At 39.3% G+C, this 27,952-nt stretch overlaps 1 protein-coding gene across 6 annotated transcripts in view; it reads right to left on the reverse strand.

Moving 5' to 3' along the window:
* The window catches only part of LOC139743465 (zinc finger homeobox protein 3-like), a 242,178-nt gene that overhangs the window by 75,545 nt on the left and 138,681 nt on the right, over positions 1-27,952 (reverse strand). For 5 of the 6 annotated variants that reach the window (XR_011711761.1, XM_071653946.1, XM_071653945.1 and 2 more), the window contains one exon: positions 8,082-8,190. The gene's annotated coding sequence lies outside the window, so the exon portion shown is untranslated. Of the gene's footprint in view, positions 1-8,081; positions 8,191-22,144; positions 22,598-27,952 lie in introns of those variants that run through there. The other variant, XM_071653949.1, reaches the window with a different exon arrangement.

The following is a 27,952-nucleotide window of genomic DNA, read 5'->3' on the forward strand; positions in this document are numbered from 1 at the left end:
CTTGTATGTGCGTGTGTCTGCGTCTTTCTTTACTCTTGCCTTGTGAAAACAACAGCACAGGCTGGGGTGGGAATTTGGGTGAGATCGGATGGACAAGTTTTCAGCAGCGGGTGTATGTAAACGATGAGTTGAAACAACACAGAACAGCTTTAGAAACAACATGACGTTTGAAACACACCAGCAATATGAAAACACTGGTCTGTGAGAAAAGAGATATGCTCATATGAACAGGTCAGCCCATATGGTATATCAATACTGGTTCAGTTGCTATCATTTTGCAGTTGAGACCATTTGACTTTGAGCAATATTTCTCAGCAGGTTTTGATATTACTTGTGTTACCAAAACATCATAATGTGAATCCAATATCTCTTGTGTAACAATGATACTAGTTTTAATAGAGAGAACATGTAATAATAGCGGCAGTATATGAAACATCAACAAATATCCATCTCTTGTCTGTACTTAGTAAAACAACAGGACAAATCTCAACACTTTTTTTTTAATGCACATTAGGCTCCCTATATACTGAATTACTTTTGATCTATTGTAGAATGGACTGTTATAACTTGCTAAACAGTTACTTCAGACAGACATAAGCACTGTATATCTGTTCAACTTAAAAGTTCTGGACCACAGAGCAATGATTCTAAGAAAACGTTCTGGTCGTTTCCACCAGGACACCAACGAAGCACTGCACCTCCTGTTTGCTTGACCCAAATATCATTTATCTTTTCCTTTTTTCTTCTTTTTTTTTTGGAGAAATCCTCAAATGATGTACTTTCCTCCTGACAGATACTGAATTACCTACCACACATCCTTCAAAACAATGAAAGTTGATTCCCCACAGAAAAACAAAAGCCAATCAAAATTTCAGTCTTTTTATGCTTAGATGAAATGATGACTCTCAGCAGGTGAGAACACAGTCGGGTCAACACATTAGAAATGCTGACATACCGACCCACTGATATTCAGAATGTTAAATCTTTCTTTCCACATCCTAAATTTTGCTACATTTGTCAATTTTTTTGCCTTAAATTCAGCAATTCCATTACAGCAGTTGATTCCCTTTGGTAGATTGCCTTCAAAGTAAGTATATAAAACATCAGAATATGAATCTTAACCTCATGCCTTCCCAGTGTGTACTAGTGTAGTTAATATGAAGTGATTAGTGTTACAATTCAATCTTCTTTTTAGCACTTTCAGAAAATATGAATTTAAATTTGAAGTTCCTAAGCATCAAATCATGCAAACATCATATTTGTTCACACAAAAGCAAACTCTACAACTCTGATTTTCCAGTGGCTCAAGTGAAGAAAACATGATATAAAAACAAAAGATATAATTTCCTATGTTGTGTAGGGTCTGAAATGAGGCTAAGGTATTAGATCACCATTCCTGACTGCAGGTGGAACAAACCACTGGCCCCCTAAGGCTAGCCTGCTTCTGTGCAGGCAGGACAGGTCAGCTGAGTTCACAGAGGTCACAGGGAGGTCAGCAGTCAAACAGGGTGTCACCTCAGGAGTACACAGAGCAATGCTTATCTTGGATGATGCCTGGTGTAAATGGAGCCCAATTCGTATTGGCAGTATCATAGAAACGCAGTTATCAAATTGATGAGAACTGTGACAGTAACTCAAGAATATAAATTATATCATAATCATCATGAACACTAAGAATATATACAGTCATAAGATTGACAACTGCACAGACTGCTTTCATCATCATATTTCCATAATCACATCCCTACAATCATCATAATCACAGTCTTCTCATTATCATACACATTATTTCATGGCATATCTAAACCTTTGCTTGGATACATTCTTTCCTAGCTTTTCTTCCTTATGTCCAACGAGGGCAGCACTTGGCTTGCAACATGCATACCATCATCCCTCCCCCCTGGAAGCAGTCCCAACCATCAGAGACCACTGGGAGATCACCTCCCTTGCATCTTCCTGCTGTTTGTCTTTCTGGTTCCGACATGGAAACAGTGTTTAGATGGTAGGTCTCCCATGACAATGAGGAAGAATCTCCCCTCCTGGTGTGTTTCCCCTCTAATCCCCAATTCCCCTCCCACTTCCAGCCCTACCCCTCCCACTTCCATCCCTACTCCTCCCCCTACCCCTCCCCAAGAAAAGAGCAACATACCCATCATGCTTAGGATTAGGAGGTTTCATGCTGGTCTCACTTAATCCTTCATTCCCAGGGAATGGACATCACTTTATAATGATATACAACTTATACAAGGACAGGACATTGTATGTAAATGCTCAATATGAAATTTGTTTTGAAAGACATATCTACTGTGATCTGTGACATTTTAAGGGCATACTGTACCTGACAGCCCATCATTATGTTTTGCTTGCTTGATGTTCTGAGCCCCAAAGAAAAGAACAGTGCCTTCTATACACAGCACCATTAGTCTCTTAGACATCTTCTTTGATTTGCATTTTGTTCTTTTCTTTCCTCTAAAATTGTTGAATAAGAAAATACTTCTACTACAGCACTGCAGTACTGTTTGAGGACTGTATGCTTACTGCGTTTATGATGGTAAGGCAACAATCACTCTCATCTTTCTTTTTTTCTTTTTTCTTTTTGTCTGCAGCTTTTTGACTTGGGTTTGGACTATTTGGAATTATCTTTAATATGAAGACAAATTGAAATACACTGTAAGATAAGTCACATCAATGATGGACCTATCACTCATCAAAACTGAGAGACTGTATGAGATACATGGGAACCTGTTTTTGAAAATCTAGCGCTCATGATGTTTTAAGGTCTAGATGTGCAAATTGGTGGGGGGGGGGGGGGGGGGGTTTCTCTCTCTTTTTTCTATTAAAAACAAGTGGCACTTTTGGATTAAATTCTCTTAAAACGAGTGGCACTTTGGGATTAATATCTCTACAAGCTAATGGCAATTTTGGGTTAAAATCTCTTTGAAATGGTCTCTGTCACAGTTTCCATTTTTGCCAACAGTCTACACAAACTCAAAAGCATCAACCGATGTGGTGCAAAGCCAACAAGAACAATTTTTTATTTGTTAAATCTGTAGGCCTATGCAAACATAAAATGTGCTACCTTTGCTCTAGCATACTTTCAGAAATGCCATCCCATTTTTGGGGAATATATCTCCTCATTGAAAGAGTCTAGCAAAGTACGACTAATTTCATATCTGCAATTTTCTTATCTTTCCAACATATCTACTCTTTTGAACTCATGCGGTGATAGCGAGTCATTCATTTTCACGGTTACTGTAAAGGTAAAGACATAATCATCAAGACAAATGTAGAACACTGACAATTAAAACATTGGCAATTTTTATTGTCCTTTTCAATATGTTTTTCAATGTAGAAGGTGAATTCAACCGACTACTGATTATCAATTTCAGCACGACTTAGATGCAAGATTCACCCACCAGCACAGGGAAGAATAAACATCATCGCTAAGCTTTGATGAATTTGAGGCAAGATTTGATTTACCCGAGTCACTGAGTGTATGTCCTGTCCTGGTATCACAGCACACACATCCACGACAAACCGACATGAACAAAGCGAGAAAATATGTCAACTTTCCATATGAAAGCTTGGCAAATATTTGTCTACCAGAAGTGTAAACTGATCTTGGTGTGGTTTAATGGAGGAACGAGGGAGAGAGAAAAGGGGGAAAAGCGAAATGAAGAAGACAAGAGGGCTTAGCGAAATTCTTTTGGAATGCCTTGTGGGCATACGGGGCGATTTGTTCATAAAATGGGGTCAGCTAAGCCCTCCTGTGTGCCATGTGGGGTGGGTGAGGGCAAGACGAGGGACAAGTTTGCAGCGAGGGAAGATCAAGTGTTGGGAGTGGGCTGCGACCCAGGTCACTATTACATAATCCCTCCATCTCCAATCAGCATGGAAAATAACTGCACAGCAAAATAACCCGCTGTCGTTCCACGGGATATTCTATTTCCATAAATGTGGAGAAGGCACGAACATGTGTAAATCTTGATTCGGGTTGAATTCCTCCACTCTAAGTTTGGAGGCAAAGGCATCGCTTTTGGATAGAAGTGGGAGTTATCTATTCAATCATTAATCAGACATGGGTAGCTAACGACATATTGGGGGATTTGGGTGAGGTCCACCAACCCAATGCCAGTGATGTTGGTTTAAAACCTTTGGAGAAGTGCGCTAATTTACACTCTGTCAGCAAGGGTGTATTGCCATTCTCTGGCAGGGAGTTTTTATCGTATTAATTAAGACAGGATAGAATTACCGGGCAGCAGAGAAGGGAAAGGGTGACCTAATGCTTGGCATCACCATTTTTGTTTTCAACAGGAAGAATGAAATTACGACGATGTGGAGTGATCATGGTCGTTGAGTGATCTTCCTGTGATTGGGCAGTGGCTACTTTGGATGGGTTCAATCAGATAAAGATGTTTGTCATTAGTAGATGAAAAGCCATCATCGGGATATGATGTCTCCGCAGAATTGTTTTTTAACAGTCTGTTCAGGACTACAGAGATACCAAATTTGATATCTAAATCTGAATATATCCCACCTATACAGGTAAATATCGGATAGAAAAAAGGAAAAAAGTTGCTTCTCCAGAGTCACTCGACAATTTGTCCCGGGTCTGCTTAACCCACGATGGGCAGTCCAGTGACAGGAGATCGCGCTCAGTGAGACCACTGCAATGAGACAATTGAGCAGCAAGACGTCGGTGGTAATGCACTCAGTCACTGCGTTCCCCTTGACAACCCTTGGCCAGGACACCCAGCGGGGCATTTCCAGAAGAGACGGGCTCCCTGCGGACGCACAGCCTTGGCAGCAAACTACCCTGACAAACTGAAATCTAATCCAAGCGGCTGCCCGGAACAGGAGCACGAGAAACAGCCAGACTGGGAGAGTGTGCGTATGTGTGCGTTTGTGTGTGTTGGTGTGTGTGTGTGTGTTGGTGTGTGTGCGTGTTGTTGGAGTGTGTGTGTATGTGTGTGTGTGTGTGTGTGTGTGTGTGTGTGTGTGTGTGTGTGCACAATGTATGAACGCTCACTTCTTCACATAGCCTTGCTGGCACAACTTTCCCTCACTGTCCCTGGGACAGCTCAAGGAAGAAGAAGAAGAGGAGGAGGAGGAAAAGAAGGAAGAAGAGGAGAATAAAAGGAGAAGGAGGTGGAGGAAAAGGAGGAGGAGGAGGAGAGAGGAGAGAACTCTGTAAGATAGAGGGGAGTCTCTCTTTTAATAAGACTATGTATCAGTTCTGGAGGGATAGTATTAAATACCATGCTCTTTGTGCTTTTACATGAATATTCTCTCTCCTGAACATTACAAATCATTAAACTTTTACTTAGTATAGTTCAAAGACATGAGCAACATGTTGGATATCGGGAAACTTAATGACCTCAACATCCAAATTCAAGTACTAAAATTCTCTAGAAAATGTCTGTTGACTTACTACGATGACAGAATAATAATTGAGATACTGACATGTTAAGTGGGCTTTCTGGCATTCTTGTCCAATTAACAAAATCAAAACATCAGATTTAGATCTGTATCTTATAGAAGTTGAATAAAAAAATTTGATTGTACTGCTTTATGAAAAAAATGTAGGCCCCTACATCTATGAGCCTTACATGGAAATCAAAATAAAATCATATCATAAACTCATGTCACTGCCACATGCATATTACCAATACTTGAGCTACATTTGTACTAACAATAAGCTCCATTTGAGGTGTCAAGATAGGCAGACAGAAAAAGATGAAATGAATAGGAATTATACCAAATCAGTGTCATCTTTCATATCAATGAATCATTGACGAGGTCTATTTACGCAGACTAACAGGAAGCTGAAATACAAACATTCCTCTTCCCTAGTGCAAAAATTATCTTGTCAACTTGTACAATCGCTGTACGGAAAATTACTACCCAACACACACATACACAAAGAGCGGCTAGTGCGAATGTTCTCATCTTCTTGCCAAGGCCCCTGTACCCCTTCAGCCATCACAGCCATCTACAGCTACAACATGTTCCCCATGAAGCTTGCCCGCAGCCCGTTACACGAGTTCGACATAGTCAGGGTGCGATGCAACCAGTCCTACTGCTTGCCAGGGTTACACCATGGGGCAGCTTATGGCAGAGTCGCTGGCTGGCAGTGCAGCGGCAAATTAGCAGGTCGGTTCTAAACACGTCTGCAGCCTGTGCGGGGACTGAGCAAACCCCTGTCAAAAAAACAAGCCTGCCCTCGCCCTGCTCCAGTGAGTCATGCTAGTCTCCGTGCAGCAGCCAGGGCACACTTCACATCATTGTTAGAAAGTTCCACCTCTCCATACAGCAAACCTGCAACCACAAACCCCTACACCCACCCCCCCCCCCCCTTCACCCCCTTTCCTGGTTAAGGAGAGTCCTCTGATGAGGTTTACATTCAACCACACATCAGCCTGACAGTCTCTCCCCACAACCCATGCCCCACTTCAAAGCAATCATCACACCGACTCCACGCATTTCCCCCCAACCCGGCAGGCGGCCCGCTTCCCTGGGCTGTGCATAGTCAAACCTTCACAAGCGACCTTCTACCTCACTGCCACTCCGATCTTCTTTTCTACTGACATTTTACCACTTGCATCACTCTGACAGGAGAATACATATTACTCGTATCTCATCGAACTGGATTGCAACACTTCTACTCATCGCTCACACATAACTAAGTAGCTGAGATGGAATATATTTCTCAACATTTTTATCAGCGGTAAGATTCCAAGCAATGCAGCAACATGGTGTCAGCTTGACACATATATCTCTAGCCCTGTTTATAAGAGGCTACAAAAGAAATGTCACATGATCACAACACGTTCCACTGAAGACAGTTAAAATTGCTTCAATAGCTGCTCCAATCTATGAAAGTCCACTATTCAAATGAGCTGCTTACTTTCTTAAGATGAAAATGTATCAATGTTCACTCCCAGACATATTCAGCTTTGATCAAATTAGATCAACACAAGTTCTTTTATTAGATGAATTGGTGAAAAGATTTTGCTGCAAAAGTGAGATACATATGAAATATGCATATCATTATGTCAAACCTCAGACAATGCTTACAGTCCAGATTATCAATTGATAATATATCTGATAGACATCTCAAGCACAAGAGATTTTAAAAAAGCACTTGTCATCCAGAGTTTGTATTTTGTGACATATAGAGAGAAAATCAATCATATTCAACAACAACAACAACAATGAAATGGAAGTTGCCTATTCTTGGTATAAAAATGAATCAGTAATCAACACTTTCGCACTTCCCATTTCTTGAAAATGAATTAATACCTTGATACATTTCTACTTTTGAAAAAAAAAATGTAAAAGACTTCTTGAAAGATAAAAAAGGCTTTTGAAATTCATTGCTTCTGTGGTCTCAAGAGATCTTGTGTTCAAGAAAAAGAAAAGTCAACATGATGGCAGATGATTGCAAATTTCAAGCTTTTCAGTTCCCTCTCAGACAGTAATTTGTGTCCTGTCTACTAGTGTGACCTTCGGCAAGCTTTGAAATTTCCAAATCATTTCCCAAGTGTGAGAGCAACCTTCAAGGAATCATTACTTCTTGTGAGAATTAACATAATCGGCAATGAAAACAAAGTATGTCAGTACGACTTGACCAATCTGGTGGTAAATTACTTCTGATGTACTAATATTTGACTTTATTACCACCAGAAAACAGGAATGGAGTATGCACGTTTTCAGGACAATGGAAACTCTTGACTTGACAATTTAGCCTCAATTTCAAGGAGAATCTTCATACAAAAGTAAAATTTTGCAGAGTTTGCCGTGAAAACAGTCACTATAATGACCAGGCAAACTGTTCACAGAATGGGTGGAATATTATTGCAATTTCAGCAGAACGTTACTTACAGCATTTTGCAAGATATTGGCAGTGCTGCTCTGTACCAATTGCCAACAGCAGGTCATAATTTGGAGCTGTGCGACCCTTTTGCAATCTTTTTTTGCAAGTACAATCTGCAACCATTCATCCCTGTTATAAAGTGGAACCTGTCACCATTCTCTACCCCCCCCCCCCCTTTATGAATATTCACAAACATGTTTCTCACCTGCCCACGGTGCATGAGGGGGTGGGATGGGTGGTTTCCGATTTCAGCCCAAGAAGGTGGCCCTCTGTAGACTGAGATCCAGTGGTTGTGTCACAGGAAAGTCCTCTCCCTGAAAGATGAAATGGGATGAGAAATATGGAGTAACAGACACTTCTAATCATCTTCCAGCGCTACAAACACAGCAGAGAGTGTGCTCAGAATATCATCCATTTCCATCTCGAAAAGACCAAAGATGTCACAAAACATGACAAGTTATCTATGGTCAGATCTGTCCAGTTTGCATCATTATTTCTCTCCAACACGCTAATAATCAAGTTCTTGACACTTTCTTTAAACACGGTGAAGAGTTTTTATTAAATGATTATTTTTTTTTCTTCTGTGGGTCATATGACACATAATGTGTATAAATGTCATGAGGTATCATCTGTGTACATGCAGTGTCATCACCGAGTAATCCATAATCATGTTTTGCAGCTTTGTATGTTACTAGCCATGAGCTCATTATCATACCATCTTTAAAGGTATCATTTACCATTTGCAGATGAAACAAAAACCCAGCTTTAGTGCTTCAACATAGTTCTAAAATGTGATTTAGGGATAGAAACAACCAATGTAAAAATGTTAAACAGTATAATCAATGGTAAGTATTGTTAAATATACAAAATGTGAACAATAGTTATAATAAAATTGTTTCTAGAACAAACCATCTACAGTTATGATTTATTGAGAAAAATAGTGATATTTTAGGCTTTATTGCAAAGTATTTTATATAGTCGAATGTTTTGTAATAAAACCGACCTACACATACAGGTGTATGCACCAAATATAATAACTCCAACATTTCTTAAATCACTGCTCCCAATAGTACACAGTACCTTTAGCATCATCATGTAAAACTGATAATAAATATGGCAAATCAGTAAAAGCAAATCATGGAGTAGATATAGTACTACATGATGAAAAACATTCATGAACTCAAAACAGGTATAACACAAACAAAACAAGAAAATGAGCAAAATGACAGGATTGATATGGTGAATTTTACTTATTTGCTGCAAAATATTCCAGATGAATTAACATTTTTTACTACTTAACATTTAGCATACCAGAGAGACATGCCAGATTAACTGTGCATGTCATTTAATCATTGCTCATAGCATCTTGTGAGGATTGAAGAGGAAATACAGGCGAGGGGCATTTTCTGCATTCATTCTTCATCTTAATGGATATTGATTCAAAATCTGATACTTCATACATCGGAATTTATGTGCATCCCTCAGCACAACCATTGCTGAATATGTGCAGAGCTGTACGGTGGGGGTATGCGCCACACTATGTTAACACCAATACAACAGGTCTTCAGGTCATGTACTCTGCAGTAAGTTGGTGGGCACATTTTATTTTTGTGAATAAATTAGACTATCAAGTAAAGTAACCCTTATCTCATCAAAATTTCTGACAGGAAATTGAGAAAACAGGAGCGTAATTTCACTTTCATTTCTCAGAAATGTTTCCCAACATAACACACAATATAACTCCTGTCTAAGTCATGGCTACATGGAATCAGTGCTAAATACCACAAAGAACCTGACAGCATCAGTGAGTATGCAAATGATGTTGAGCCAAGAATGAAATGATTTTTCAGACCCGCTGACATTCAAATTAAGTCAGAATTTAAGAGCACACAGTGAGAGCAGTCTCACAGTGCGAGTGTCCCACTGCACGAAATTCAACACCACGTCTAGGCGCTGATTCCACTCACACTGCAGGTTGCCCATCTGTTGGTCAAGTTTGTGTTTTTGTTTTAAGGTGGTAGCAGTTAGAAGCTTACCTTCCCACCCCCAACCCCCCCCCCCCCCCCTTCCAACCCCCCATTACCATAAAATCTCATCTGCAGATGGCATTCGGCATAATACAGTGCTCACCGTATTTTGGATGATACCGCTCTCTGGTTTGAAAGGGGAAAAAAAACAACAGCAAAGAATGCTTCTAGATTTCTTTTTACCTTTATGGTGGGCTGTTATGCATCCTATGGTCTTTAGGTTTAACAAAAATGAAATCAATTTCAAGATGTTAAATATAGTTATAATAATCATATTTATGTTAAACCAGATTCTAAATCAGCATATTTCCTTGATTGCATCATCTTCAACTACATGATTCATTTTTATTCTATATCATTAACAAAATTCTACATTTTTCCATGAAATCCATGAGCTTCCCAAACTTTTCCTAATTCGAAAATGAAAATGAGGAAAAAAGACACAAACATGCCTATGCAATCAATCTCCAATATGTTAATGCACTCTTTTCAGGTGGTGGTAGTGCATTAAGGAGATCACTCGTACTTCCTGGTTAGACAATCTGAACTAAAACAATAGTGTGTATGGGGGGGGGGGGGGGGGTGGAGGAGAGGGGGTGTCACAAAGTTTGAGAGAAATGGGAACTAGATCAAGCATTAGTCACAAGCCTGACACTCTACTTGATTTTGTCTTTATATCTTTAGTTTCACGTGATGTCCATTATATCTTGATGCCAGGCCTGCAGTAATGAAATTACAAAAGTCCTCTGTGTAAAGCAGTATTTCCCTTCTTCCTGCCCCCCCCCCCCCTTCTTTTTCTCTCTGCCTACATATGTCCTTAAACTTGTGCACCTGCTCTGCAATTTAATGTGAATTAAACCAAACAAGAAATGAAAGGTGCTAAGATCCAGCGCACTTTGTTTGCACCATTTCCAGAGGGGGGGGGGGGGGGGGGGGGGGGGGGGGGGGGTGAAGACAGAGGGACAGGCATTCCGTAGCAGTCGCGGCTTTCTTCTTCCTCAGTCTTTTGCCTTTTTCTACCCTGCGCCCCATTTGTTGCACTCATTAGGTCAAAGTCCAGCATCGGCCCACAACGAGACATGATCAAACTCAGTGATAGCTAAGTCCACGCTGCGCCACGCTCTAGTCAAATCATCCATTTCATACAGACCTGAATTTCCTGTCAATTATTTTTTTTCCTTTTCCTTTTTAAAAATGGTACGGTGCGCCAAGATAAACAGAAGGGGGAAAAAGTTGGTCAGCGGTTTTTAAATTCATGTCACATTCGCAGAAAGCTCACTATCAATCTCAGCTTCGCCTTTCACTTTGGTTACTGGTATCAGGAAAAGTGAATTTCTGCTTTTACCCTGCTAAAAGCTCAGCTGGTTCATTCTTTAGCCTCAGTAACAGATCTCTCAATATTGAAAGAAAACAAAATTAGGCTCGAGTAAACATATGCTGAAACAGTAACATAATTTCAGTTGAAGACTCAAAGGGGGCACAATAACATTGTTCAATATTGAAGAGTTTATATGTCTGGCGAGTTGCACAATCTCAAAACTTGATTTTGATGAAGATAGGGAAATAAATGGCTATCAAGAATATGATAGAAATAAATGACATAAACAACGTGGGACAGAATTACCACATTCGTGCTCATCCTTTCAACCTTTGAAAAATCTCTTTGCATCATACAATACTCAGCCCTGAGAAAACGAGTCAATATTTGTGGATTCAATATGTAGGCAAACACAGGTTAATGCTTTAATGTGTAAAGATAACACAATCACAGGAACTGTGCCATGAAAAATGGATTTGAGTGAAGGAATTTCCCAAGAGTTTTTTGAAAATGCACATTCCCTACAAAGCTGTACGATCAGGTCACCCTGGCACACATGAATGATGCCACTGAACTGTATGAATTATGTAACACATTAAGGGAGCCAGGATATCAGTGATTGGTATCGGAGATAGCTGGTAGGCGACCCTGAAGGAACTGAAACAAAGGTCACGAAGTCCACTTCTGAGGCATCTTCCCCTAAATCTGCTTGGAAGGTGATGAATTTGCCTTGCCAATGACCACACTTTGGCCTTGTGACTAGTTAACCTCCTCCCCAGAAAGAGGAGGGCATAAACATTGCCGACAGCGTCTCCAGTAAAATGTAGCCCGCCTTCAGACGATTAAATGGCTGATTTCTCCTTACAGTAAACTCAAATCGTCGATATGTATCGGCAGACGACAGCAATTTGTGGCAGCGCCACTTTTGCGCTTTGCACTACGGCTGGTCATCCATTGCGATACGAGAGACAAGTTTTACACTGGTCGTATGCTTGGCTGGCATTGCATTTAGCGATGCCATTCACCACGACAGTCATCTTTATTCATAGCTCTCCGCATGTCTTTTCTCTTCACCACTACTGATGAGAATCACACTTCATAACATAAACATTAGAAGGAAAAGGGCTTGGCAGAAAGCAAATGAGGGATGGGAAAACACAAGCAGATTGCATTGGTGCAATTATAAAACCAGATAAGCTAGTGTCATTTCATCATCACCATCTTCGCCTCTTTGATGAATTGCGATAAAACGTCCATTCTCTTCTCTAAGTACTGCCAAACAAAATGCAGATTGAAAGCTACATAGCGTCTGGTCAGTCGCTAATGGAGATGGGAAAATGCAAATTTTTCAGCTCTAATGGCAAATAAGATGAAGAACTCTAGTTCATTTGCAAGTGTATGACAGAACACAAGCAAACTTCATGAAAGATTAATGTGAACTCGCCTCCACTGAGGTGGTAGATTATACATTCCACTTTTTGGAATTAATTTTATACTTGTCAATAAACTGGGCCCTGGAAAATTGATAACATATGTAAATCGCGGAATTTGAGAAGAATCGTGGATCAAGTTCACAATGGATTTTTCTCCCTTTGCAAGCAGAGCGGCAGAAATGTATTATTGTTATTTGGGGATAGATCGGCATGTACAGCTGTATGTAGAACTGAGCAGCACCAGTTTTCATTAGTAAAATTTTTGCTGTTTGCAGATAATATCAACTTACTAATTGCACTTTCTCTAAGCAAACATATCTGTCGAGTTCTGATTTCAGCAGAGAGGTAAGGTATAAGTGAAAGACACTTTGTCATCTTTTTAAGCAACACTTAGAAATATCAAGTCATTCACAAACAAATCTAGAATTACTGAATGTTTTCATACCAAAATGAACAATTTCCACAGCAAGGTTCGCAAAAGCCACCTTTAAAGATCAGCATTTCTGGGTAAAACTGTGAAAACAAAACATGAATACATTTTGCACCCAGTGAGTATGACAGGATACTGATATCACCTTGCATCTTGATACTCACCTCACAAGGTACTACTTCACCTCCAATGAGTATGCAGAAAGCAAAGTTGCACTAACACATCTACCTCAACATATTCCAAAGCTCTAACAGATATTTAAATGTCACATACCAAAGCAGTGATTAAGGGAGAAAAAAAAAAGTGGAGACGAGAGAGAATCAGGAGACAAAGCAGAAGAAAAAGACGGAAATAAAGTGAAAAAGAGATGAAGATTATAGAGGAAAGAAGAAAAATGTCACCGATGAATAAGGAAAAGAGAAAGAGAATTGATTTACTGATGAAACCAAAACTTGTTGATATAGACTCTAGAGTGATGCAATCTGATAAATACTTGTACATCAATCAGGTATGACTATATAAATGGACTGCTTCTCTTGTTCCTTGTTTCTTTAATTCACACACATACCAACACAAATATAATTCCTTAGGCAGATTTATTCTACCAGACTACTAATTTTATTTACATGATCTTGCGAACATATAAATTGTGCATCTACATATTTGAGAAAATGGGAGAATTAAGTCCCAAACGAATACAATGGCAGCTTTCTTGACAAGACAAAACTCTTCAACAGTTTTACTCTGGAAACCTGTGTCACTGTATCCAATTTGGATTAGTAATTTGAAATGTGTAAGAGGAGAAAGCATGTATTACCATCTTCGATAAAAATGAACAGAAGGTCACATGCTTAATTCCACTGACACAAGGACACCTAATCATCAACCGAGGAGCTACTTTTCATTATTTTGCTCCGGACAGTACCCAAGCTAGAATCTAGCCTTTGGAAAACGATTGTCAAGCTTCACACTGGACTGAGCAAAAATCATTTTGACCCGGGATTTGACTGATCTCTGGCAGGGATTTGTGACCCAGAACTTCAGAACACAAAGTCTTGGCTTGGCTAACTGATTTGACTTCTCACAAACAACCTAAACTTTTTTTTCCTGACAATTCATTTCAAATGAAAACTAGAAAAATATTACCCTTTGTGCTCAAAAACCATGTTGTTTTATTGAATGTTAGGCTTGTCCTTCTTTGTTTATTTCCCCTTCTCTTGTTCTTCAAAGGGTTTATAATAAGTCTTGTAGCGGCAGAAACAACAATGCAATATACAGCACCTGAAGATTGCTCATTCAGGATAATTTCAAAGCATGAAAAATTGTGGCCTGGATGGAAAAGCTTGGCAAAGAGTAAAAGCCTAATATCCAAACGTTGCCTGCACTCTCTCTTCCCAGCATCCATAATCAGCCACAATCTCCCAAACCAATGAAAAAGTTATTCCTCAAATTAAGAAGCAATTCCTGGGAAATTTTCATCCTTCTGGTCTGCGACTCTGCCAAGATTAGTTTTTGATGAGCACTGCTTTCTGAAGACGATGCCAAATCACAAGACGGCTTTTATTCTTCTTGAACTTTTCTTGACCTGTTTCTGAACACGGCCCACGGACTGAGCATCATTCTTCAAAGAATATGTGACCTTATAATTTGGTGGAGCACATGGCAGAGCTCAAAAGAAGTGTTTCACTCAAGAACACTGTTGCATTCTCTGAGCAAGTCATGATTTCTTTGGAAGCAATCGAAAGTTGTGGATGAAGAAAGACAGAATAGTTGTCATGTCCACTACAGTCTCCTTTTCTTTTTCATCTCTCTGCTGATATCAGCAACTTCTAGTATTCCATCTTTCTCTTTGTATTTTTTTTTCATAAATGTACCCTGCAAACTCTCTGCACTTGATGAGCTTGTCACCACTTGTCATCTCAAAATTTCAAACAAAAATGAGGGAGAAAAGTCGTCTTTCTCTAAAATTGTACTTCAAGCAAGGTTTGAAATTAACTTAAAACAATATATTCTCAATAACATTTCAGAAGAAGAATATGCCTGTCAAATGCTTTGATTTGGTTTTTTTTTTCCATAATGATATAAGAAATCATGAATTTCTTTTTCTACAACATCCCAATCACAGCTGAATACCATGATTCCTGACAAAACAAATCACATCCTTTACTTTCTTCTCTGTGTATACTTCAGTCTTCATCTTAACACCCCCCCCCCCCAAAAAAAAAAGAAAAACAGGTGAAAAAAAAGATGAAAGATATAGGTCATTGGTACAGGTTGAGAGCACTGATAGAATTAATGCTATCCAACATTCTCTCAAGCATTCATTGGATGCACACTGGATGCAGCTGCCTGGATATGTTGGTCTTCGGGTAGGCACATGCTATTGTACCAGTCGCAATTGGGCCCTGTCTGCAAAACGGGCAATGAAACGCTACGTAAGACACGGGAATTCGGTAATCTAAGGACAATCCAAGGCCCGTACCCTGATGAGTACCAATGCTACACTATCTGCCAGCCTCATTCCACTGGTATGTGGGAGATGGGCGCAACCATGCACGTCCAATAAACTTGATTTGATGTTGGCGGAATCTGCGGTATTTAGACCCGGTGGTAATTATCTTTCAACATGAGCTTCGGCTGAAAGGAAGGGACACAGCCGACTCTCTTCCCATCGAAAACTTTCCTCTCCTCCTAGACTGTCGATTAAGCAGTCCGTCAGACAACTTGTGTACAAACACACACATTCCTCCACACTGTCCGATGTAATAGTCCCATGTTATGGCTTGAGTTGTCACAATGAAGACAAGAAATCAGATCACATAGCTCTGATGTCATGAAACGTAATGAGTGAATATGCAAATGTATGACATAATATGTTAGTTCTGTGGTTCTTTCTTCATTGAAACGATTGCAAGTAAGAATAATCCCTAACCCATTCTCTTCATTTTTACTAAAATGTCCTTCTGTACAAATGTGTATGATGCCTCAACGTTCCTAAACACTATACATGCAATGAAGGTATGCATTTATTCATTGCCAATATGATGTTTTTGCACCCAGAAAATAAAGTGATTATACATACAGTGTAAGATTGCATAAAATCTAATGATGTTCAACCCTCTTTTTTTTTATCATTATCACTATGGATGGACCTGGATATTCAAAGACCTACCGCAAATTAAATGGTATCTTTTCTGCCTCCTTTTAACTCTAGGATATAGACTGTATTACGTTTTTCATTCAGACTTTGCTCTTAGTACAGTGACTGCAATGCAATGCTGGAACTTTGCTTTAACATGTACAATGTACCACATCAAGTGATGTACAAAATATGTCACTGTTTGAATGGTAGATATTTTTTTAGAAAAGACAAACACACTGCTGAGCTGGACTTGCCTGCGCTAGGTTTTCAAGTGTGAAGCGGGGCAGATGACATACCTGCACAACAGCTTATGGACTTCACTTACATACCTTTTGTCTTAGCTGGACGCGGATGGCTTTATTGCCTGCGTAGACAGAGCCAATGACATCAATCATAATGCTTAATTGGCAGAAAACACATGAAATGGCACACAAAAGGGACTAAGAGAGAGACGCTTTTCGTAATGAACGGCATTGGTCTTGGATGGATTCAGAGAGACTTTGCCACAGACGAAGCCACATAAAATCATAATTATTGAGCAGGGAACCTTGCAGTCCAACTATTTCAAGAAGATGAGATTATGTCAAGCAGTATTGGTGACGTTAATTAATGCTTTCTAAGCAAGTATGTACGCCATGTCACAATGTCCCACAATTCTTTGTGAGATTTGGAATCTTGAGTTATGGAATAGGTTATTGGCCATGATTCATGAAGTGACACTGACTATGTACTATGCAAATCAACTACTGTACCAAGACAGATACTGGCTGTGGAGTTCATGTAATTTCGATCACTGCAAAATACATGAAATGCAAATTGACTCTCTTTGAATAGCAAGCTCTCACCTCAACGAGGAGCGTCTTCGTTCGTTCAGACAAGATTCAAACTGGGTCCAGGCTGGACACTTAAATGCATGTCACAAGCTCATCCAAATGTCAAACTTACAAGATGCATTAATATAATCCAGCTGTCCAGTTTTAAAAAATAACTGCCTAGCAGATTCTACAAATAATGCAGTAAATTACTTAATCCACAGAAGTCTTCCTAAAAGGGATCTATGACTCAGCCTTAACATTTCTATGAAACTCCACCACCCCCATAAGTTCCCTGAAAGAGTAAAGAATACCATATATCCGTTTGTTTAGTGTTGGTCTGTCTTTGTGTATGTGTGAGGTGGAGAGGAAGGAGGTGAAGTGCTATGGAAATAAAAGGGAAAGGAAAATACTCAAACCAGAGGGTATGGGGGGGGGGGGGGGGGTGAAAGTGCAGCAAAAAACAAGTGACGCGAGGAAGGTTTCTGACTTCCAGCTTTGGAGCCACTAATGGGAGACGGCGATTACTTGGCATCACGGTAATTATCATCCTTTCCTGGACCAGATCACAAAAGGTGTGAGTCAGCCTGGAGTTATTGCCCAGAAATGACAGGAAAAAGAAAGGTAGGGAAAAAAAAATGTTCAATACAAAATCTTTCAAGTGCATAACGACAGTATGAGGGTTGCACGTCCGTTGGGATGAACTGGGAGAGGAGTATTCACATAGTAACCTTCATTTACAAACTATTGACCATACACACTAAGACATTGCTTTTAACACTATAATGAAGAATCCTCACAGAAATGTATATGACAGTTTAATTCATTCCTCTAACAATATTTTCAAAAATGTCACTATTGCATCGGGACAGACAAACAAATTTGGATATCTCGATAAAAGTATAATCAAATGAAACACACATGTAATAGCCTGTTCTCATTACACTCAGAGAAAACTACGGTGGCATTTGATAACTGCACGCTATCTTGTAGATAATCATGAGCTACTGTTTACATAAGATGGTACGGTGCTACAAACCCACCTGCCTGGTTGCCAGGGGCAACTTAAAATCATCATGAGGGAAGTGAAATGCACAGGTACTTTCCCATTCAAAGGATGAGGTACTTGCCAAAATAAGCAAGTCGGAAATATATTTCTTGTAATGTCCTGGGTGGCTATAACTTTTGATGAGATAAACCCTACAGGTTTGTTCCTCCTCCTCGGGCACATTGCCACTTACCACTTTAGACCTACATGGTTCATCTCTGTCCGACCTGCAAAACTCCACAACTTATCTACACTATTATTGTTACCACTGCCTATTTCCTACACAATAACCAAACTGCCCCTTCCTGCAATATTATCTCTGCCCTCTATCATATTGCTCCTTATGTTTATGAAGGTGAACTTGTCCTTTAATTTCAACACATTACCCTCCAATTTTCATCACCCCTTTTTCACCACATCATATCAACTCCCCTTTACCATATTACCACTTGTCTTCAACATTTTCTCTCACTCTCCTCTTAATAATGATAAAACTAATAATGATGATGATGATAATGATAAGAATAACAATAATAGAAGAAATAATAATATCATTGATAATAACAATGGAAGTAACCCTCAATATACTGAAGCAAAGTCACATCATGGAAGAGGATCTCACATGCAGACTTATCAAAACAGCCATCTCATCACAGAAAAGTTTCATTATAAATGTCTATCAGTCTACCATCACAGTGAACATATAAAAAATAATGAGATATATTGAAATATACACATATATATTTCTATATTTGCATGTGTGTGCATATGAATGACATAATAACCAACAAATCCATCGACTTTGAGCCCTGTAAACACTTACAAATACATTGAGCATTGATTGGAAAAGCAAATTACATGTATTTGATTCAAAGTAGGGGTAAAAACTGCCTGTCTTCTCAAAGTAAACACAACATATCATTTCATGATTTTGAACTGGTTGGGGAAGTCTTTTTAAGTTTTATTTATCACTATTCTCCATCTTAAATCATACTTTCAATTATATCAAGCAGACATTATTCAACAGTTTTCTCGAAAGGATTAACCACGATGATTGTAAAGAGGAAGATTTTATAATCACACTGTGAACCATATGCAGCCAGCTACTGCTTCCTGCACACCAGAAGCTGGGTGATGGTTGATGGGACACTGTCGGCAGAGAAATCCTGAGCGCCTGCTACACTCATCATGCAGCTGCAAGATCAAAGCCTTCCAAAATGAGCAGGATGTTTCACACTAGAATGCCTTCGTTTATTATTCTAGTGACACTAGGTTGGGCTAAATCAGTGGACATGATACATTAGTACCTATGGTTTCTCAACACAATTGTAGCAGTTTGGTTCTGATTATCATATCTTTGCACTAGACCTTTGTTTAAATCAAATAATATGCAGAACAACTACTAAACTCATTCCTACATGGGTGTGCTCACTTGCTCATCTATGAAAATAGGAATAACTGAGATTAACAATGAAAAGATTGTACGTGTAACTTACATACAAGCAAGTTTGTAAACTGTGCAATTAAATCACATTTATTTTACATTTTAATGTGATAAACTTGACTGATTAAGTCACTTGCATTTTTTCAAGTAGCTAGTGATGACAGAGTATATTTCATGCACTCAAGTGACTCTAATGAGGAATAATTAATATATTTTGATACCTTCCAACTTTAAAATACCTCTGAGACAGATATCATAAGGCAATAATTTGCTCACTTTATGATTACAGTAAAAGCTGCTGGAGACCAAATTCTGAAGATTTTGAATCCTTAGCAAAAATCAAAGGAAGAAATTACGGTAGAAATGAAATAGACAATAACTTAATCAAGATCTCCCCTCCTCATTGTACTCTATCACACAGGAACATATGAATAAAAAAGACATTTCTACAATAATAAATCAGTAGCAACATGGACATTTACATACTTGTGTGGTCTATCTAATAAATGAAAAGGATTGTATCAACTTCTGCAGTATGCTTTCTTCAAAAATTTCTCCATAAGCAAAAATCTCAAGGATATCATTGAATACATCTGAGAACTTAAATCTATGATAAAACCCTGCAAAACCAGATGAATTAGTTTTCCTTTCACCTGGCCTACTTTTCATCATATTTTCTTTCTTACTAATACCTCTCCAAATTTATGGATTTTCACAGGGGGAAAAAAAAATCATAAGACAAGATTTTTTTGACAGTTTTTCACATACATTTTGTAGTTACGTGTACCGTGTTGTAGCTCCATGTTGTAATCCAGTCTGTGGCATCATTCTGCGTTTCACGTGTCATTATCTAGGAAGGTTGCGCCGATGTCAATCTTACCAATAATACAAGCAAAGTTCAAATAAATGTGGGTCTGCTTGATAATAGTGAAGTTGCAAAATATAAACACATGGTGTCAAATTAATGGGACTGAAGTAGGTCAAGAATGGGGGAACACTGGGAAAATATTTCTAGGAATACAGGAACCTGTTTCAGTCATAAATTTCTAAACACATTCCAGCTTTCTATATCTCAGTGAAAGTAATTGAGCCATGCATGTGTTACCGCGACCATCCTCGTATTTTCACAAAATATTGATAAAGGAATCTAGTGTTTAGATAAACAATCAGAATACTGCCACAACATACCATCCTATATAGCAGACTGAACTAACTAACCCTCACTCAATTAAAAAAAGAAGTATTCCATATTAGAGAGCCAAACCCACACAAATGAAAGGGTTACACAGCATTATGATCTGCAGATGTAAACTGACACTTACAAACTACAAGTATGATCCTCAAAAACTAGTTCATCTGCTTTAACTTCATGCAAAAAAAAAAAAAAAAAAATTGGCTGAAGTCCATGATGAATTACTCTCATGATCTTTTAAGGATAATTCCCAAGACAAAATATTTTGTATACTTGTAAATTCCATCTTATTTTATTATAAAGTACACAACATTGGCTTTAATTCCTCAAGTATGTTTTTGTTTGTCAGAATTTTCTATCACTGGTTGGAAATACAAGATGGCAATGACGCCATCTCAAAAAACTGCTACACGGTACGACACTGATGCAAAGAGAATACATTATGAAGTTATGGAAAGAATTAGGGAATCATTGCATTATTCTGAACATCTGTCTCTAAATTGTTACAAGGAATTTTAACTGTGGGGATAGTTTACTTTAAAGACAAAAGCAGGGGGAAAAAAGTGGATTCTTAAGTCAGAAACAGCTCCTTGTTGTCAGTTAAGTCGGGAGGGATGTGAGCAGCTACTGTGTGAGATTTGAGAAATGGTAATACGCAGGAAGACAGTGGCTTTGAGATAGACAGCGATAAGGCTCGGCTGATCGCTGGGTTCTGCTTCTGACTGAGCAGAAGTACAGTGGACAAATACAAAAACATCTTCCTTCAATTCCAACAGAAAAAAAAACAAAATCAATATAGAGAAGTGAAAAAAAAAATTCCAGCTGAATGTTCACGGAAAGAAGTTGAGAGAAAAGAAAGGCAAAGGAGATCAGTAAAATCACTGATCCATTTCCCCAAGAAAAGTAAAGAGATGGGGGTGAGGGATGCGTGTGGAGAGATAGCGTGTGACTTTTTCAAGCTTGCTTTGGCTTTTTAGATTTGTGGGGGTTTTTCTTCTTGCAAGACTGATCATAGAAAGGCGTAGAGAGAGCGGGAGAGCGAACGACGTGTGCAATCGCTGTGCACTTGTCTCTGAGGTCTGTTGACAAACACAACGACCGGGATGACAAACTTGGCGTGTAACCTAACAGGCCTGAATGATGCCATGCTTGTGTGCACACAGAAACATGCTGGCTAACCGAGCCAGTCATGGGAGAGGGAGAGGAGAGGGCTCCTAGCAGCAAAGGGGAGACCAGAAGGTAAAAAGAACGAGAGAAGAGCAGGGAGGGAGGGATGGTTAGGAGGAGGAGGAGGAGGAGGAGAGGAAAGGCTGGATCCATTGAAATCTGTGGTTGCCCCATTCACAGGGGTTCTCACATTTCTCTACAATAGTTGCTGGCATGACGGGTTCACTGTGAACTGTCTCCGTTACATGAACTTACCTTAGGAGGTATCTACCCAACTAGACGGATGGTTATCAAAAGTTCTTGATGTGCGTACTCCGATACCAAGAAAGCTGTGAACTTTTTTTCCCCTCTTTTTCACTCTTCCTCCACTGGTTACATCTTCCTAGCGATAGTCTCACTGAATACAAATGGCCACCGTTGATGCGGTTAATGACAAGATATTCCGACAATTAGTAAGACAAAACAAGACCATGACCACAGTAAGAGAATGTCTTAACGGTGGATCTCTTTTACAGCACAACAGCGGCACAGAGCCCGTGATTTCTGCCCCGTTTCATACAGCACATGTACAGGCAGGTACACAATCACATCCTCGCCACCTTGTAAGGCCACAGCGCAGTCACACCACACCGCATGCGATGAACTTGAGCGGCTAAAAAGTTAGTGGGGGAAAAACAGATGAGGCGAGCTGAGAATTGACAAAGGAGAGCACAAGAGAGACAGGGAGAGAGAGAGGGAGAGAGGGGGAGAAAAAACACTGAGACTTGGATAGATAAAGAACCAATCCACACAGAAATTGAGTTCCCCAATTGGCCAAGTCATAATTGCGCTGGCATGTATGCATGCATGTATATACACACAGACACTCTCTCGTCAGAGCCGCAGCTCGCACCCCCTGCAGATTGTTGTGTGCCATTGGTCGCCCAATCAGCGGCACAAAAACTGGCGAGCTTATAATTATAGGGACCCGATGGTATGTGGAGAGAGTTTGGAGTTGGGACAGAGGGGGCTGTTCGGATAGGACAAGACTAGAGACACAAGAAGGGGGTCAAGGGCGGCTAATTTATGCAGACAGTCTCTCTTATTTGCACTCATTCTGGATGTGATTGGACCGCTGGATGTGACTTAGCTCTCTCCCTCCATTTTTTTTTTCTTTCTTTTTTTTTAGCTTGGTATTCGCTTTGAGGTGGGATGGTTCTGATAGTTCCTCCTTTCTTTCCCAGCCAATTAACCTCAGTTTCGGAGAGGTTAGCTACAGTGTGAGCTCCCTTCGTTTATCTCCCTCGCTTGCCTCATTTCTTCACTTGCTTTTCTAAAATCTCTTCCATCAATTATTTCTCAATGAGAGTGGCGATCAATCCCAGATTTTCTCAACAGACTTGAGACTTGGATCACGGCAAGCTGAAGAACAATAGTTCAACCTTTTCAGCTCCTTTTTGGAAATCTCTGCTTCATTATCCAAATCTGGGTTACGAAAATTATGTTGAATGATTTGGTGAATGCCATTTTAGTTTCTTTGGTGTAACTTATACGACATAATTGTTGAGATTATTTCTGTTTGCCACACACAACAGTAAATCCTGTCAGACAAAGACAAGTCAAACACATGATTAATGGTACAATATGCTCCCTTTGATATCTACAGACTCAGTGCACGGCAATGTCTTCTTTAATTTCCCTCTTAGGTTACAATGCACCATTTTATTGCTGCATCTCTCCCTCAAAGCTTTTAAGTCTTTTGTAATGTGTATCTTCACTTTTTCTTTTCTATCTTATTTTATAGTACCTTTTAATTTGAACATTATCATGTTTTTTCATTATAACCATCACTATCTTTAATATACCTCAATATGCAGCAACTCTGGCATTTTTGTTCCATATCACGTTAAGTATTCACATTGAGCAATAAAATGCCTATGCTAGTACAGAACAAAATCTTACTTCCTTTCCAGCTTCATTATAGAAATCTACACATTCTGAATAGTTCATTTTACTCATTCAAATACTCCATTCTTCTTTTTTTTTCTAATTTAGCTGTTGTGATATCACACCTACTATTTCCTTACCCAGTAACATCATCTTAAGAGCACATTGATTTAGACTTTCTATGAAATCTTGAAAAAAAGAAGAAGAAATGATTACGGGGTGAACTCTGCAATCTATCAACATGCTCGGGTGATGCAGAGAGCGAGGGGGCTCTCCACTTTGCACCCTTCGCTGACACCCCTTCATGAGGGCTCTCATTAGCATTTTCAGTAATCTCCTGCAAAATACGGTAGCAGCTACGTGACTCCACGTTTTAATTCTAGTGTCTAGCATTTCCAGGCTCCCGAAGGGGGGAGGGGATTGTGAAAAGCCGGCAGAGGCCCTGACAGCTTTGCTTAAAGGTAGCAACCATCCTTCCCTGCCAGTCTTTCCCTTGCAATTTTATCTGGCCGATTGCTAGTACGCATGCAGGTTCTGTGTTTCATCTTTATAATATTTACAAATTTGTGATGGATGGCCAGCGAAATTGTCTTTAAATGCTTCAAGTTGCCTCTGCCATGATTTCTGTTCTAGGAGTATTTGCGCCGACTGTTGAGTGAACTATCTAGCATTGTTTCTAGTTTAAAATGGCCAAGCTGTATAGTCCTAAATGCTACTAGTACCTCTGATACAGTCTAGAAGAAAAGCTATAAAAGATGCTGATAAAATCAACAGTAAATGCTGCAAAGAGTTCACAATCTGTGATAGAAAGGATTTTCCATGTTCAACATTTCACATGGAAGTTTTGGAACAAAATGTTCACCTAAAAATTTATTAGCATCTTGACATCTGGTTCATAGGTCTTTTGATGGTGCCAGCATAATTCTTAATACTTTGTACACTGATGTAATTTTTTGTATGTCATTCAATTTCACAATCATTCCATACCACAGTCAGCAGATTTCAAACACTTTTTTTTTTATAGATCAAGCCACCATGTCATTAAATGGTGATGTTAAAGGACAAGTTCATCTTGATACATGTGTGGATTGAGGGAATGCAGCAATATTAGTAGAACATATCAGTGAAAGTTTCAGGAAAATCAGACAATCTGTTCACAATATATGATTTTTTTTTTCAGGGGGGGGGGGGGGAGGGGGTTAGTGCTACCATTGCTGGATAAGGAGACTACTATAATTTGTCATGACATGTGTAGAATGTACAAAGAAAATTTCACAAAATTTCTTTTTTCCAAATTCCTTTGACTTGTTACCAATGTACATGTTAAGGGTAATATTACTTCTCTTGCCTTCTGAAAGAGGCAAGTCAAGTGCTCTTTTATTATGTGAGAAAAGTGATGTTCCTGGGTAAATGGTACATTACTGTGAATTGAAACACTACTTCATTCCGCGCTGAGTTAAGATTTTAAGTGTGATTTTGATAAAATGCCTTTCATTTCGTACTACAAATGGCTTTAACTAAATCGACATGGAACATAAGTCTTGTCTGCATAAAATATCTTGAACGAAGGAGAAGATAGGGTATGATAAGTCATACAGTTTTTACACTTTAGAATATTTTACCATCACTCTCTAGTATTTTGATCCAATATCAACAGCTAGAATACAAATATATGTGGCTTTAATCGTGATGTGCATATGAACTTCCAACTGTGGTGCCCTATGCTTAACTACATTGACATGCTGATTAGTTTTTCCCCTTCTTTGACATAAATGAAAAGGTTTTGCTCCTATGATAATTATTTTCTGACAAATGCTGCCCCCCCCCCCCCTTACCCACTTGTAGCACAAGCCAGTTCAGATGAATGACATGCTAGATCCGTTTCACATTCAATTAGCAAATTGACACATTGCTTTGATTAAAAGCAAACAGGAAGGAGAGGCACGGGCATTGCTGGTTGGAGCACGCACTGCCTTAGGGGGAGAGTTGTTTTTCTTGATTTTAGTCGCATATTTGTTTAAATCTCACGCCGCTCAGGAATGTCCAGCTCAATTCAAATGATTCCATGTAATTCATCTGACAAGATACATCTTTGTGCAGGAGTGTCTTTGAGGGATTAACACTCACAGTGTGCATGCCTAATCCCTGTTCAATTAACACCCTGCCTAAATTGGCACTACCTCATTTACATACAACTGTCATGCTAGCCAAGCAGAGCCTCCAGGCAGACAGCTAATTACACGCCAGCTTCCATTACACAACGTTTGTCAGTCTCTCTTCCTTCTACTCTGACCTCATGAGGTCATACTCTGTGAAAGTATTCTCAAAATTCCCAGAAACCTTTGACCCCCAAGGAAGTAGAGTGGAAACCATGGTTCGTGATCTAATCAGAAAACAAAACAAAACACAGCAAACCATTCCGATCAGAGTTGAGCACAAGCTACCTTCACATCACATATCATGTATCATTACTGAGTAATTATACTAAAACTGTTAAACAATCATGAGGAAGTGTATCAGTGGGATGAGACTTGACCTAGAAAGCTGTATCGGCATGTCTTGGATATCTTGATGAAGAAAAGTGCCTTGGTCATCGGGTAAGTGGACCTCAGGGGTCAATCGGTCCAGCTTAATCACTCGGACTTGATCCAATGATTAACACTATGAGTCAGCTCAACTCAGGTAGCCTTGACTTTCTTGTGCTTCCATTCGACCAACTGTTTGACTAGTCTCAATTATCCACATAAAACAGTGACTTTCTAACATTCTATAAATGGGCATATCAAATAAACACTTAGCATACAATCGATTTTAAAGTTTTGAACATCGTAACATTATGAATGGTTTACGAATAAGGCCAATCATGTAGCATACAGGAGCAAAGCACAAAATATGACATGGTTTCCACGTTAGTTTTGGTGAGAAAAAAACAAAAAACAAAAAGCTGGCTAGAAGACAATAATTAATTATTCCAATCTGGGAATCATATTTTCAGTTGTGTTTCTCATTATGCATACAGCAGGAAACGCAAATTGTGTCCCCGCAAAGATTTCGGTGAAAAATCAATGTTTTTGCCTCACGATGGTGCAGTATTTGGCAGATTGACTTACAGTGACGTGCAGAGCAAGCAAAGGGGGACCTTACAGGGGAAATGAAATTGTTAACACAAATCGCAAATCAAACAACAAGACTGCACAGGGCAAGACAGAAAAGTCAAAGGCTGAAAAATGTCTTGGAATCTGGGCCAATTATGACCAGACTTTGCCCTTAGTGGTGTGAGCTTGTACTTCTTCTTCTCAGGGAGAAGTTACCCCATCTTCCCTTCCCACAATCTCCTCTCTTCCATTTTGTCTCCACCCCCCCCCCCCCCAACACAACCATCCTTACCACCGATGATCAATGCACTGGGATGTATTTGGGTAATGACATATGCAACTCTATGCCCAGCACCAAACAGTCAAAACTGTCTCTCGCCCGTGCTGTTTTCACTGAGAAAACTCTTGACGATTTTCCTTATTTGGAGCTGTCACCGACCAATCACAGCTTGACTTCTTTTCTAGATCATCCTCTACAGGGTGTTCAAAAAAAGAAGAAGAAATGTTTGAGATGACTACAAACTGTCTTATACCGTGAAGATGAAGTAGTTTTATTCTTAAGATAATGTAGAAACATAACCATCTCAAACAAAAATATAACCACAGGCTGGTAATATCCGAATTTGCAGGAAGGATACTACATAATCATACTAAATACCTCACAGGAGAGCATGATTGAAGTGCCACCATTTTGCTTGTTGATGCCCCACTATAGTGAGTATTGTTTTCATGCCAAAGAGTAAAAGATAAGAACAAGCTGTTTTCATGCAAGATGACCAAAATCCACTATTTTCTCCATCAATTACAGTAGCCACAAGACATCATCAAGCTTCAATTATTGCAAATCTGTGACTCTCAAAAAATATCTCAAGATTTGATGTGAAAAAGTGGAAATAATTGCATTTAATTTGGTGCCAAGATTTTTGGCAAGACCCCCAAGAAACCAGCAGGGATGGAAATGCTAGCTGATACCGAGTTTTTTAGCCGAGGCATCCGGGAGACAGACAGAATACCTCTCTATTCGGTATCCTTTGACCCCTTG

Source organism: Diadema antillarum, unplaced genomic scaffold (genome assembly GCF_040938485.1).
Source record: "Diadema antillarum isolate AM-2024a unplaced genomic scaffold, OU_Dant_1.0 seq00001083_RagTag, whole genome shotgun sequence".
Lineage (NCBI taxonomy): Eukaryota > Metazoa > Echinodermata > Echinoidea > Diadematoida > Diadematidae > Diadema > Diadema antillarum.